Source organism: Miscanthus floridulus, chromosome 10, assembly GCF_019320115.1.
Source record: "Miscanthus floridulus cultivar M001 chromosome 10, ASM1932011v1, whole genome shotgun sequence".
NCBI lineage: Eukaryota > Viridiplantae > Streptophyta > Magnoliopsida > Poales > Poaceae > Miscanthus > Miscanthus floridulus.
In genome coordinates this window covers 55,805,179-55,820,127 of record NC_089589.1, presented here as the reverse complement: position 1 = coordinate 55,820,127, position 14,949 = coordinate 55,805,179, and the positions used below count along the sequence as shown (strand labels likewise).

General features: G+C 41.9%; 1 non-coding gene across 1 annotated transcript; it reads left to right on the top strand.

Annotated features, from left to right (window-relative positions):
- The first annotated feature begins 10,713 nt into the window (after window positions 1-10,713).
- Window positions 10,714-10,822, top strand: LOC136490406 (small nucleolar RNA R71). The gene has a single exon (XR_010767699.1). It is a non-coding gene; the product is annotated as a small nucleolar RNA R71 (small nucleolar RNA).
- Window positions 10,823-14,949: the final 4,127 nt, after the last annotated feature.

Genomic DNA, 14,949 nt, shown 5'->3' with positions numbered 1-14,949 from the left:
TAGCGAGCATGTGCCTGATGAGATGCCACAATCTTTTCCAGCTCGTACCGAGCAAGTGCATGATGAGATGCCACAGTCTTCTCAACAAGCACAACCGATACATGAACAACGAGTGCCTCCTAAAGAAGGTGATGCATAAGAAGATGAGGATGTGCTTGAATGGGGAACTTCGAAAGAAGATTCCAATCAACATAAGGCCAGTTTATGTTCCGATAAAAGATGTCTCGTCGGTGTCCAAGTGGTATTCCCATGACCAGTTCAAGCCTGAGAACCAAGTTAAAAAAGTCTCATCACAGGGTTCTGAGGAGGCCGTCACTAGCAAACTCCACTAAATTACAAAGCAGTATCCAAATGTTGATGCCATCGAATGGTCAAAGGATTGCCCGAAAACATATGAAAGAGGCAAGCCCTTCCTACCAAACCGGTACATCCAGCGCCAACCACTTAGAATGAGAAGGTTCCATGATTGGTACTTGCGTGTTCTCCCAACGAGCATAGATATCATACAAGCATGCTTCCCCACCGACACATTTGGAAGCCCAGCCGAGAAAATTGTCTTTGACTTCAATGACATGCACACATGCTTTCACCTAGGAGAAATGGAGATGAATCTAATTCACATGTGGTGCCTGTAAGTCCTTGTCCTCCCGATATGATATGAATGTAATCTTTGAATTTTGTTATAACTAACCCACGCCGTGATTTGTAGAATGCAAGTGCACATTGTCAAACAAATGCCAAGTGTGAAAGCAGGGTATGTAGACCCTCAAGCTATAGCCCAAACAAATTTTAATTACCCTAAACGGTGGACACTGGATGCCAAAGAGGTAGCTGCTGCAAAGACTCTTTGGGAGAAAGAGCGCATCCGTACGGCGAAGCTAAGGGAAGAGTCCCTCAGGTTGCGGCATACATTGCCATGGCTTTCAAAAATCTCCAACAACACTCTACTATATGGCTACCATACAACTTCGAGTAAGTTCAACTCTATACTTAAAGCTTTGTTCAATATATTTTATTCATTGCAAAAGAGCTTATCTAGTTCTATGATTAAATCCATGCAGCAACCACTGGATTTGTATAGCCATCGATGTCGGGAGGAGCATGGCATGGGTCTTTGATTCATTAGATAGGGACATGGTGACATACAAAGACTTCATATCGATTCTCAAGATGTATACATATCGACAATCCTCATTAGCTTATATGTTTGTATACATACTTGTAATGTTCACTTTTGGATACTAACAAGTTGTATTTGCTAAAATAATTCGAACAGGGCATTTAGGTTCTATGTCACTAATCATCATGGAAGGCATGATCCAGCAAGGAAGGAAAAGCTGGCTATAAAAACACTATGTGCGGTAAGTGTAACTTACTTCTTCAGTACTCCGTTACATGGCTGTCAAAAGCATTACTTAACATTTTCATATGCAAAACACACAGTGCCCCAAGCAGAGGCCTGGGAGTGTATATTGTGGATACTATATATGTTCTATGATGAGTAACACCGGTGCCTACAGGAGACACCCCTTAAGGGTAAGTTTGAACCTCTTCACCCATAGTATAAAAACTTCGTACATGGTATGAAATACTAAACCAAAACTTGTTCTCTTGTAGTGGAGAGAAGAGAAAGGAATGAAAAGAGACCCATACAAGGATGACCAACTCTTAGAGCTCATCGGCGACCTTTGCAACTTCATACTGGATCAGATTGTACACGTCAGAGGCACCTACCATGACCGAGAGTCTGAGTTAGGTACAAATCCTCAGTACCAACACCTTCGTGAGACTAAAAGGCTAGCTCTAGGACGTTGATAAGAATGTATATGGAATTTGTATATTTAATGATGGATTGTATATATTCTTGTGAATTGGACTTGTAATTGTAGTTTATAGAATACTCTTGTGCTTGTAGTCGTGGTCACGGGGCGTTCGGCAACGCGAACGTGGTTCGAAACGTTGGTCGTGAGGCGTTCGACAACGCGAACGTGGTTCGAAACATTGGTCGTGGGGCGTTCGGCAACGCGAACGCGGTTCGAAACGTTGGTCGCGGGACATTCGGCACCGTGATTTTGAATTGTAAATTTGAATTTTTTTCAGAGGGAAAACGTACTGTAGGGGGGGTTCTAGATTGAACCGCCCCTACAAATACCTGTTTATAGGGGCGGCTGGTACTACAGCCGCCCCTACAAATCGATTTGTAGGGGCGCCTGGTAATACGAGCCACCTCTACAAATCGATTTGTAGGGGCGGCTGGTAATACGAGCCGCCCCTACAAATCGATTTGTAGGGGCGGCCTGGGAACCGCCCCTACAAATGCATGATTTGTAGAGACGGTTCGGTAGGGGCGGCTAGCCAAACCGCCCCTACAAATGGTTACGAACCACCCCTAAAAATCTATTCTGTAGTAGTGTGGCATACATGGCAGGGGCTGCCACACTGGTGGACGCTTTTGTTGGAGATGCTTTCCACGTGTATATGCTATAGCCCATGTGTACATACTATAGCCGGTTGCATTGGAGATGGTTCGGGTACATGTCACCTTCTTATTGCACAATGTGGTCATCTCTGGTTCTTGCATGTATCAAATTCTTACTAGACCACGTGTCGGGTCCCTGTTGTTCCACATGTCAGTTTTCTATTGGCACACGTGTCATGTTGCGGTTAGATCACGTGTCACTTCTTCATTGGACCATGTGTCATATTTTTATTGGTCCACGTGGCCATTTCTTATTCGGCCATGTGTCACGGCGCTGTCTGTCCACATTTTGAATTTTTATTCGGCCACATGGCTTCACGACTTCCTTCCATGTGTTGGATTTTAATAGCCCACGTGTCGAGTCTTGGCTATTGCACGTGTCATGTACTGGTTCGTCCACGTATCGTATTTTTATTTGAACATGTGGCCTGTCCTGGTTCTACTGCATGGAGTACAATTAATTCATCATAGAAGTAATTCGAGATTGTTACAACTGCACATATTGACTACATAACTATTTAGCCTAGCAATCAAATAACAACAATTAACATTTCACACGTCAACAGCGAACCACTGACAGAGTATCACCACATCAAACCGGCATACGAGTCGACACATCAAACTGGCACATGAGTCGACACATCAAACCATAAATGTTTACTACATCAAGCCACAGAAGTTGAAGACTGAGAGTTTCTAGAAGAGCTAAAGCATGTGCATAGCTCACGGAGATTGTTGTACTCCTCCTATTGTCATTTCTTGTATTCCTCATGCTCCCTTTCAGTCTTTTCTATCTTCCTCTTCAGTTCATCCACTTGATCGATGAGGGCAGCAGAACTTTCCTGTTCAGTAGCAAGCTGTTCCGAAGCATTATGTCCACCGATGTCTCTGTTCTAGTGGAGCTTGTTTGGATACCAGCATTCTTCAAAAAAGGTTATTGCTGCTTCCCTAGGAGGGGGCCTTGCCTTGGTAGACGCAGAGGACCTTGCAGACAATAGCAACACTAGTCATTGGTTGCTGCCCATCAGCAATAGGTTCTGCTTGCATAGTTTCCATAGCTTCTTGCAAAATTCAATAAGTAAAACATTAGGTTATAGATAGTGTAAGAGGACATCAATTGAAAACCCAAGAGATTGATTCATAACAAGTAATGCATAGGTCTTCCTCAGTCTACTGCTGATAGATATTACATAAGCTTCAGTAGATTTTAGTAGATTTCCATAACACTAGGCTCCTACTACATTTCCTTCTTTTATGGCAATGGCTTTAGTAGATTTCAAGGTAAGCAAAAGAAGGTACTTAACACTGCTGCTCTTGTAGCATTGCTCAGGCCCTTTTTGCTACTGGTATGGAAGTCCCTGAAGACTTCTACAACATTAACATCATCATTAGGTGGACCATTTTCTTCTTCAAGTCCTGAATCATGTTTTGCTACCTTCCTCATGTTCTCCTTTTGTTCACATTGCACATGAGTTTTGGTTTATATTTATACAAAGGCAAGAGTAACAATAAAACACAACCATCACTTACAAATTTTTGCATCTGGACAACATTGGAGCGAGATCCTATAGCCTAGTGGTACTTCACTTTTGCACGGTTTTGCTTGTTCTTCTCAGATGTTTCCTATAGCTTCATTTGTGTTAGACTGCAGCACAAGTAGACCATAGCATGAGTAGACAGAAAATCGATGGGTTTAGACACCTTGTTCTTAGCACTAGACCAAATCTTGACAAGTTCACACCACTATGCATCGTTCATGGATGAGACAGGAGAGGTCATATGGATCTGATCAGCAGGGATGCCAATGAAGTATTTTTTTCAACCTATAGCGTGCCTACTGTACCATAGACTACATTACATTTTGGCAAGCTTCTTTTGTTGATGAGTGAGCACCGTTAATGCGCAGCCTTCGCTGCATATAGTAGTGTGAACGAAAAGTAAATCCATTAAAGTTTCTCAAAGCAGAGTTGCATGTCAAGAGGGGATGCCCATACATACATTTAGCCTATCCACAAATCTTGTGCAATAGACGGCGCCGGGCCTCTGCCCCTTGTATTGTTTCCAATGCATCAAAATTGTTACTTCATGCCTGACAACGACACCTGCCTCTAAGGCAAACTTGGCAGCTTGCACTAGATCATGTGGCCTTCTGTTCCCCTCGGCAATGGAGATGCACATCCTCATTCCTCCTACTGATTTGTTCATTTTGTCAAGCATAATTCCAAGAGTTTGAGGCCTCGGCTTCCTTGCCCTTCTCGGCAATGGTACTACATAGTTTTCATACATTCAGATTGTTAGAAAAGTTACATGGATATTAAATAGCTAGTGCAAATTGATTGATAGACATCTATAAGGTAATACCAACCTTGGCAAATTTCATCATTCTATAGGTGGGGGAGATGGGAGTTTGCTGAGAGGGATCCTCTTTGGTAGGGCTATAATCATCTGTCCGTGAGGAGTCTCTCTCCAAGCGAGGTAGGGTGCCATCCTGACCAATGTCTCCAGTCAATTCATGAACTTGGAATTGATCCCTAGGTCTGGGTGTCAGTCATGATGGAGAATTATGTTCACCTACTGCTGCTACCTCCATTCTTTTGCTAGCGGTAGACCTCCGAGTACAAACTCTATGAGCAACCTGTTCTGGTGGTGTTGACCTCGCTCACTTGGAGGGCCTTTGCCTAGGACTCATGGCAGCGTTGCCTTTTGTCCTACTGGCAGAGCCTCCTCTATGGCTTCTTTGACCCAGACACTGAAATTGGAGATACAAACTTAAGCAGCAAGCATGTACAAATTCCATTGCTATCCAAATAGTAAAGCATTGCATGGCTACCTACCCCTCTCCCCTCCGAATTAAATACAAGATAGAATAGACACCTCAATTGATAGGGGCACCATCTCATCTGCTAAATCTGAATCTGTTTCATCTGTATCAGCAAATCCCTCAACTACCTCGCTTGGTTCGGGGATATATTCCAAATCTTCACTATGTCTACCCTTTGTGCTTGACTTTTTTGCCTTTGGAGACATAGGTTTTGGGCCCACACGTATTCCAAGTTCTTTCATCTTTCTATGATTCCTTGCGATTTTTGCATCCCGTGCTCGTTCATAAGAAGTTAGTGGCTGTTCATCTAGATTACAAAGGCATTTATTAACTAAAGCTTATACGAAATGTCAACACAACATAGCAAGAGTATGCAAATAAGCGCCTAACTAGTAACTACAACTTATACGAAAGTTATTAATCCAATAAAGCACATGTCAGCTATACTCAACTATACAAAATATGTAACCCCATCGCTATCTGCATATCCTTGGTTCAACCACTATAGTAGAGCACACATCATAAAAGGAATTTGGGTACCTATTCCTCAGTGTTCCCTGACTTTGCTTTCTTATTGGCACCACTGTCCTATCATCGCGGTCGCGGAGCTGGTTAGCCGACGTTGATGAAGGGATACTAGATCTGGCTTCGGCTGGGGATTAGATCCGATCGGTCATGATAGGTGCCAAGTGTTGATATTTCTTAACAACTATTGGAGGATTCTACAAGTGCACAGAACTATCGCATAGCACTTCGCTCGGTGAGTACCGAGTGTCGAATTTGTAATTTATCCCACAGGAAGGTGGAAGGCTAGAATTTATAAGTGGACTAGGATTTGCTAGAGGAAGGCTTGAGTTGATCCTAGGTCGGTGAATGATAGTGAAGGATGAGTGTGAACTACCTAAACTAACTACTACTGACATGCTAATCAGAGATAGCTAGGTGGGAGAGATAGTGATATATCTTTCTAGTAACTAAGGGTAAACAAATATCTAGGAGAAATGCGATAGTACTTTGAGGCATAGCCCGCCTACCAAATAGAGAGTTAAATAGACAAGGTGTGCCATGAGCCCTATGATTTAATAACTAGACCTATCATGGTGGAATACAAAGGATGGACAAGGCTATCACCACTTGCCACCTACCACAATCTATCCGGAGGCCTAGCCGTATCCACAGGTAATCTGTAGCCTAAGGACATGCTTAATCTATAGGCTTACTACTTCGATCCGAGCTCCGATGAAATGAGATCAAAGAACCCTAACTAGACGGTGGAACTGGTACTAACAAAAGACTACTAATAATAAGATAACCTATGCTACTAATGCCAAACAACAAGCACCTAAGCTCACTAATGATGAACATTAATGACTAAGTACTTAAAGTAAAGCAAGCAATACTAGAATAAAGTACTAAAATAAATACTAAATAAAGTAATGCAGAAATGAAAGAATTACAAGAAGCTATACCAGAGCTAGGAGACTCTTCTGGACTCCGAGAAGCTCCACTCCGCTCTACTCCACTTCAAGACTACTACTCTATAGCTAATGCTATACTAGAAAGCTAAGAGAAGCTTGGAGAACTTGGAATATGAATGGGGCACTTCTCCACTGAGCTCCACACCCACTAATTATAGTGTATAGTGAGGGGGGGGGGTATTTGTAGGTAGTGGCAAGGTCGGTGGAGGACCTAGGGCGTTGGGCGGCGCTAGGGGGGGCACCGACTGGCCCTCCATTCCACTGCCTTACGATCCAACGAAGATGGTTGGCTCCCAATGGTGATTACTTGGACAACACATGTCAAAATTTGGATGGGAAGTCGGTTGTGAAGGCTCCAAGTCTATGAAAATTGGCCCATGGATCCATGGCCTCTCCATCGTGACCATTGATTGAACCGACTTAAATCAACGCATCCATTTTGTTCTGGAGGGGCTCCCACGGATTAGTGATGTATCAAAGTTCCAAGGTGGAACCAAGTGGGGATGGGTGGCGCCGCCCAATGGGCCTAGGTGGCCCTACCACATCCACTTGCTTCCTTGGTCCATGTTTGTCACCATTTTGGCCAAAATTTGCTATATTTCCTGCATACAAATAATTCTACAAGCACAAGTGGAACTAGGTGAATTATAAACATAATTCTACAATTGTGATGATGATTTACCTCACTTTACCATGTTTTTGGGTGAAATGTTGGTCAAAATGGGTGTTAGTGACCATCAACAAGCTCCCCCTTTGCTGTCCTCAACATAGATGCAGATTTAGCATGGAATAGGTGTTGGATCAGGAGTTGCTATTATGTAACGCCCTGCAAAGACTTGTATACAAACAAATACTCTCTTGAGTTGAACATGTTAGCACTTAGAAATTTCACCATCAGTCTTAGCAATGTGGGACTTATAGCTTTTACCTTTATACAAGCAATTGCAAGAAAGTGTAGCTAGATAGATACTTTTTGCCTATTTTGGTTTAGCTCAAACTTCTTGGAGGTTTTCAAATGATTTGAAAAGAAAGCTTGCCTAAGTTCCTCAGATTCTGTACTCAAGTCACTCAATGGTGTTTTGAAATCCTCACCAAGGCCATGAATTTTAGCCTCAATTTCTATCCTAAAGCTTATGTGGAGCTCAAGGTAGGGGTAAAAGCATAGCTTACTTGAATTGAATCTATTGCTAAGTCAAAACACTTGGATCACAAGGAGCAACAAGTCATACAAATTGATCAAGATGTGCATGTGTGTGGTATATTTAGTGGAAGTGGTACTCCTTTGAGAAGTTTCCCTTCTCTAGCTTTTTTTTGAGAGGGCATGGCTACTTTTCTTTTTTCTCACTCTTTTTCTCTCTCTTTCTCTTTTTTTGAACACTAGAGTTTTTTGCTCTTTAATTCTCTCTCATTTTTTTTCCTGTAGCCCATGCCTCTCTTTTGAGGTAAGATAGCATAGAGAGTAACTTTGATTCTCATAGAGCAATACTAAATGGAATGCATGTATGGATGCGTATCCCTAGTGTAGGAATAGCATAAATATGTGGGTGTACATGATCTTGATCAAAAAGCATGAAAAGTTTCTCTACTCAGATCAACAAGGCTTGAAAAAGCTCAAAACAGACAAGCAGCTTTTATTGTTGCTTATCATGTATGAGTGTATGTAAGAATTTGGCTCTGGTCGGAATTTATCACCATTGAGGAACTTCTAGCAAGAGAGTTTGGCATTTTGCAAAACAAAACTCTAGGTTGTCTTTACCATTCCTCAGATAAGTCCAAAGATTTACTCTAATCATGGCTACAACATATCTCACAAAAGCCTATTCTTGGTTCTAGCATTTGCAACCCATGAAACCATTCAACTTAAGATGAACTCTAAGTTTATCATGCTCAAAACTTAAGAAGTATAAGGTTGTATAACAAGCTTTTGCAAAGTATAACATAGCAACTATTCATCATCTCCAAATAATTTTATCATCATTTTATTAGAGCAGAGTTTCTCTCGAAATAATTTAAAGGCACTCCTCTCTACATTCTATGATCATGAATACTGAAATATAAAGCAAACATGAATGTAATGAGAGGGTTTAAGATTTTCATACCTGAGCGGGGAGAGACGTCTCCCCCAAGCTTGCCTTTTGCATATGTTGGAATGTCTTCTGGCGGCTCTTTAGATTCTTTTCTTTATTGACTAACTAATACTACTAGAATGCATAACTGACTAGCTAAACCTATAACTACTAGATAACTTATTTAGCAGGGATGCTACTGAATTTTATTCCTTATTACTAAATATTTTTTTCATATGTGTTCTTTAAATGCATATCTATCCTATTAGGCATTAACTACTACATACTTTATTTATTAACATAGAGTAGCTGAATGCAACTAACCTATCATGCAATGTGAAGCAACTTTATTGGAAATGAAATGCAACTAACGAAATGCGTTAAATAAATGCAAGGAATAGAAAACTTACCTTTTTTGTTGGGCTCAAGGTCATTCGTCCTTGGGCGGAGGCGTTTCCTCTTGTTCCACCTCAGAGGCCTTATCAGGATCAGGATCAGGGGATGATGAGTTTGAGGACGGATCTTTCTTTTTACGCCATCTCTTTCTATTCTTCTTCTTCTTGACAAGTTTCTCTGGCTCATCAATCGGCTTTGGTTTCTTCATCTTGATTCTCTTTGGATGCTTCTTCTTTACCCATTTCTCATCAAAGAGGGGTTGTCTAGAGGCAAAAGCAAATATTTCTTTTCTTCCAGCAAGAATTGGATTTGCCTAGAAGCCACATATATGCTAGCATTTGCAGTGTTAAGGAAAAGATGACCAAGGATGAAAGGTGTATCCTTAGCATTACCCATGTCTAAGATCATAAAATCTATAGGAACATAAGCACTCCTAACTTTAACTAGTAAATCAGTGGCTACTCCCTCGAGATAACGGGTAGATCGATCAACTAATTGCACATAAACAGAGGTTGATGCTAGGTTAGTGTAGAACAATTTATCATAAGTTGCCTTAGACATTATGTTAACACTGGAGCCTAGACCGCACAGAGCATTATGGAAGGTATGAGTTCCAATGGAGCAAGTAATTGCGGGGATACCGGGATTACCTTTCATAATGGTAAATGGGGAATCTAATAAATAGGAACCCCAAGAATTTAAAGCATAGCCATACTTTGCAGTAACAAGGTTGGCTGTCTCCATTGTTCCTTTAGGTTTGCCAGGAATTCTATCTTTTTCATAGGATGGGATAGCAGCAGCAATTTGAGCTAATTAGGTTTCTATCTTCTTATTGAAACTAAGTTGATTCTTTAAGACAGAAGAAAATTCATCCAATTTGGCATTTATGTTTTCCAACCTCCTGTCATGAGCATGCAACTTTTATTTATACTATCAATCATTCTACTTTGACCATAAATAAGACCTTTCAAGAAAGCATAACTATTATTACCTTGATTATTCAAACGAGAAGAAGAGTAATAATTATTACCTCCCTGGTTGTTGGAGCGCTGATTCGAGCCTTGATGTTGTGGATGGAACCTGTTGTCGGTGTTGACGAAGTTAAGGTCCTCTTGGGTTTTGGGGCAGGAATTGCCTGAATGTCCAACATCTCCATAGACTTCGCAAGTCATGTGGGAATCCATGGCATTGAGTGTCTCTTAGGCACTCACCTTCTCATAATGTTCCACTCGCTTCGCGAGTAGATCCATCTTAACTGCAAGCATGTCAATTTCTTTAATTGAATGCATACCTCTTTTACAGGGATGGAGTCGATCATCGCTCCATCCTTGGTTGGAGACCATCTTCTCGATTAGTGTCTTTGCATCTACAACATTTAGCAAAAACAATGCACCACCAGCAGCAGCATCTAAATGGCTCCTATCTAACATCACTAATCCATGGTAGAAGTTCTAGATCAAAAGCCAGTCTTCCATGCCATGGTGTGGGCATGCAGAGACATACTCTTGCATTCGTTCCCAAGCTTCGAGAATCGACTTATCTGCTAGTTGTTGAAAACAAGAGATTTTATTGCGCAAAGCATTAGTCTTCCCCATGGGGAAAACTTAACTAGGAGTGTTGGAACACTTGTCCTAGGTATCTACAACATTATGGTTAGAGTAAAACCATTGCTTAACCTTTCCTAACAAAGAGAAGGGGAAAAGGCGAAGACATATAGCCTCTTGGCTCACTCCCTTAATGGTGAATGTGCTACAAATCTCTAAGAAATGTTGGCAGTGAGCATTTGCATCATCATGGGCTTTCCCATAGAATGGACTAGCTTGAACCATCATAATTAACGCTGGCTTAAGCTCAAAGTCAGCGTCCCCATTGATAACATTAGGTCCGGTGGCTACATTAGCAGCCGAGGGTGCAGAAAAATGACAAATGGACTTGTCACCCAAGATCATGTAGGGTAGTGATAGGATATGAGGAAAAAGGATAAACTACTTAGGATAACTAACAAGAACCTTGCTAAGAAATTCAGCCTTATAAATTCGAAGCCAGTTGTCTTCCTCGGCAACAGTGCCAGAAATGCTTGTTGATATTTCTTAACGACTATTAAAGGATTCTGCAAGCGCACAGAACTATCGCGTAGCACTTCGCTCGGTGAGTACCGAGTGTCAAATTTATAATTTATCCCACAAGAAGGCGGAAGGCTAGAATTTATAAGTGGACAAGGATTTGCTAGAGGAAGGCTTGAGTTGATCCTAGGTCAGTGAACGAGAGTGAAGGACGAGTGTGAACTACCTAAACTAACTACTACTGACAAGCTAACCGGAGATAGATAGGAGGGAGAGAGAGCAATATATCTTTGTAGTAACTAAGGGTAAACAAATAATTAGGAGAAATGCAATAGTACTTCGGGGCATAGCCCGCCTACCAACTAGGAGAGTTAAACAGACAAGGTCTGCCATGAGCCCTACGATTTAATAACTAGACCTATCATGGTGGAATACAGAGGATGGACAAGGCTGTCACCACTTGCCACTTACCACAATCTATCTGAAGGCCTAGCCGTATCCATAGGTAATCCATGGCCTAAGCACCACGCTTAATCTACAGGCTTACTACTTCGATCCGAGCTCCGATGAAATGAGATCAAAGCACCCTAACTAGACGGTGGAACTGGTACTAACAAAAGACTACTAATAATAAGATAACCTATGCTACTAATGCCAAACAACAAGCACCTAAGCTCACTAATGATGAACACTAATGACTAAGTACTTAAAGTAAAGCAAGCAATACTAGAATAAAGTACTGAAATAAATACTGAATAAAGTAATGTAGAAATGAAAGAATTACAAAGGAGCTATATCAGAGCCAGGAGACTCTTCTAGACTCCGAGAAGCTCCACTCCGCTCTACTCCACTTCAAGACTACTACTCTATAGCTAATGCTAAGCTAGAAAGCTAAGAGAAGCTTGGAGAGCTTGGAATATGAATGGGGCACTTCTCCATTGAGCTCCACACCCACTAATTATATTATATAGTGAGGGGAGGGGTATTTGTAGGTAGTGGCAAGGTCGATGGAGGACCTAGGGCACCGGGCGGCGCTAGGGGTGCGCCAGCTGACCCTCTATTCCACCGCCTTACGATCCAATGGTGATGGTTGGCTCCCAGTGGAGGTTACTTGGACAACATATGTCAAAATTCAAACGGGAAGTCGGTTGTGAAGGCTCCAAGTCTATGACAATGGGCCCATGGATACATGGCCTCTGCATCGTGACCATTGATTGAACCGACTTAAATCAACGCATCCAATTGGCTCTAGAGGGGCTCCCACGGATCAGTGCTGGGGCAAAGTGCCAAGGTGGCACCAACTAGGGCCGAGCGGCACTGTCCAGTGGGCCTAGGTGGTCCTGCCACGTCCACTTGCTTCCTTGGTCCATGTTTGTCACAATTTTGGCCAAAATTTATCATATTTTCTGCTTAGAAATAATTCTACAAGCACAAGTGGAACTAGGTGAATTATAAACATAATTCTACACATGTGATGATGATTTATGTCACTTTACAATGCTTTTGGGTGAGATGTTGATGGTCAAAATTGGTGTTAGTGACCATCAACACCGAGCTAGGTAGGGGATCTGGATCTGGCTTGTACCATCATTGAGGTGGCCCTTCCGCCGTTAGCTGATTGACCTGCTATTGATGAATCAAAGGGGATCCAGCTTTGGCTACGGTTTGGAAATGCATGAGGGTGCGGCTAGAGAGTGGAGAGCAAGTTGAGCTGCTGTTCCGATGGAGCCTAGGGTCCGGAGCAGGGTGGCTAAGGGGGCAGCTAGAGAGTGGAGCGGGAGGCCATGGGACTAGGATTTGGAGCTGGAGGAGAGACGGTGCAGCTAGAGAATGGAGATGGAGGTGGAGACGGTGACTCTTTGTGCTTTTATGTGGCCATCACATTACCACAATTGCCATTGTCTGAAATCAATGGCATGGTAAACCTATTTTCTACGCGAAAGGCAAAAGAGACATCTAATTTTTGGTGCGTGTTGGCAAGACTGCTCGGCGCGGTGCGAAATCAAAATTTTGGGGCATGTTGGCGGGATTGCTCAGCACGGTGCTCAGCAGAGACCATAATTTATTCTGTGTTTTAATAGAAAATGGTTACGACATAATATTGTACTTACCTAATATCTGTCTTTTCTTTTTTTTCTCTTGTGCACCTATTTATATATCCGATCAATTAGTTATTGCATTTTTGGTTTTTTCATAATATAAATAAACATAAAACTAAAAGAGGATGATAATAAACAATTAAAACATCCATGAATTTGACACCTAAAAATTACCAAAAATAAAGAAAAAATAAACCTGCTCGCCGTAGCTTATTGCGCTGCAACAGGTGATTTTTTTATGTGTGACTACATCTGCGGCTGTTTGAACTAAGGCCTATAATTAGGAAGCAAGGGAAAGGCACACCCTAGGATGGAAAACCCTTCAAAAATACTAAATGGGTTATTCAGATGATATCCCTATGGATTTCCCACCCTAGAAAAAGTAGTCATGGATTCTAAGGTGCTTTGAATTTCCAGAGAAGAGAAAAAATTAAAGCAGCCTCCTCTTGGCTAGCGCTCTTACGATTTGCCGACTCGCCAGTACTCTAGATCATCGTCCTCCTCACTAGAGTCAGAGTCGGTGCTATATGTTCCATCAGTCGAGTACGTTTTGATTGTTTGTGAGCCTCGAGCTGGTCTCCAACGCCGTCTTAGCGAAGGTGAACGTGGACGACAACATCCTGCATGCCCACCTCAACCCTTGATCTATGGGACATATTAGTAGTACAACATCCGTGGGACGACCGTATGTGAAGTCTTATTTACATGCATGTCTGTATTAACTTTTGTTGAACTTTGTATTAGGTCGGTTAAACTGTTGAGCATGGTGTAGCTTAGGTCCTTTGGTCATTTGGTAACTAGTTATACTAACGGTGTTCGCCCTTTCTAATCAGAGGACGTGGGTGTATAGATGTTGAAATTTTCTAGACCCTAAGATAGTCCAATCCTACAAAATATAGATGATCCGAATCACTACAAAATACAAGGACCATCCAACTAGTCCATAAAACCTGACTACCAGGGGCTAACAACTAGTTCTAGTCTATAGAATCCAACAAATAGTTCAGGATACAAATAGGCATGGACTAATAACACAACTAATTGGCTAATTTTTTAGCCTTGGCTAACTAGTCACGGTCCATCCAAACAAGGCCTAAGACAGTCGAATACTAGAGAAATCTTGACAGGACGGATCATAGTTTTGATGAAACAATAAAATACAGATCGTGTCAACTCTTACATCGTATATGTGGGGCCATGGGCACGCAAGCGCATGCGTGTAGGTCGTGGGGTGGTCAATGACCCATGAACTATATAACAACAGAGACAAGGGGCGAGAGGAAGGCTCTCCAGAGCTCCTGCTTCAGTTCCATCCCAAAGCTTTTTCCTTCTACCCTACTACTGGGCATCTTTGTTCTTTGTTTTTTTCTGCATATTGTTTTCTTTTTTACACATGTCATGGATAACTATGATCATTCTTGGGACATGTTTGTGTATCGCTATGTCTTTTGTGAGCTTTGTGTTCGCTATGGCCTACAAACAAGGGTTGTAGTGCTTGTAGTACATTCTAACTTTTATAGCAGGTGGTACATTGCTTCTATAGTTGT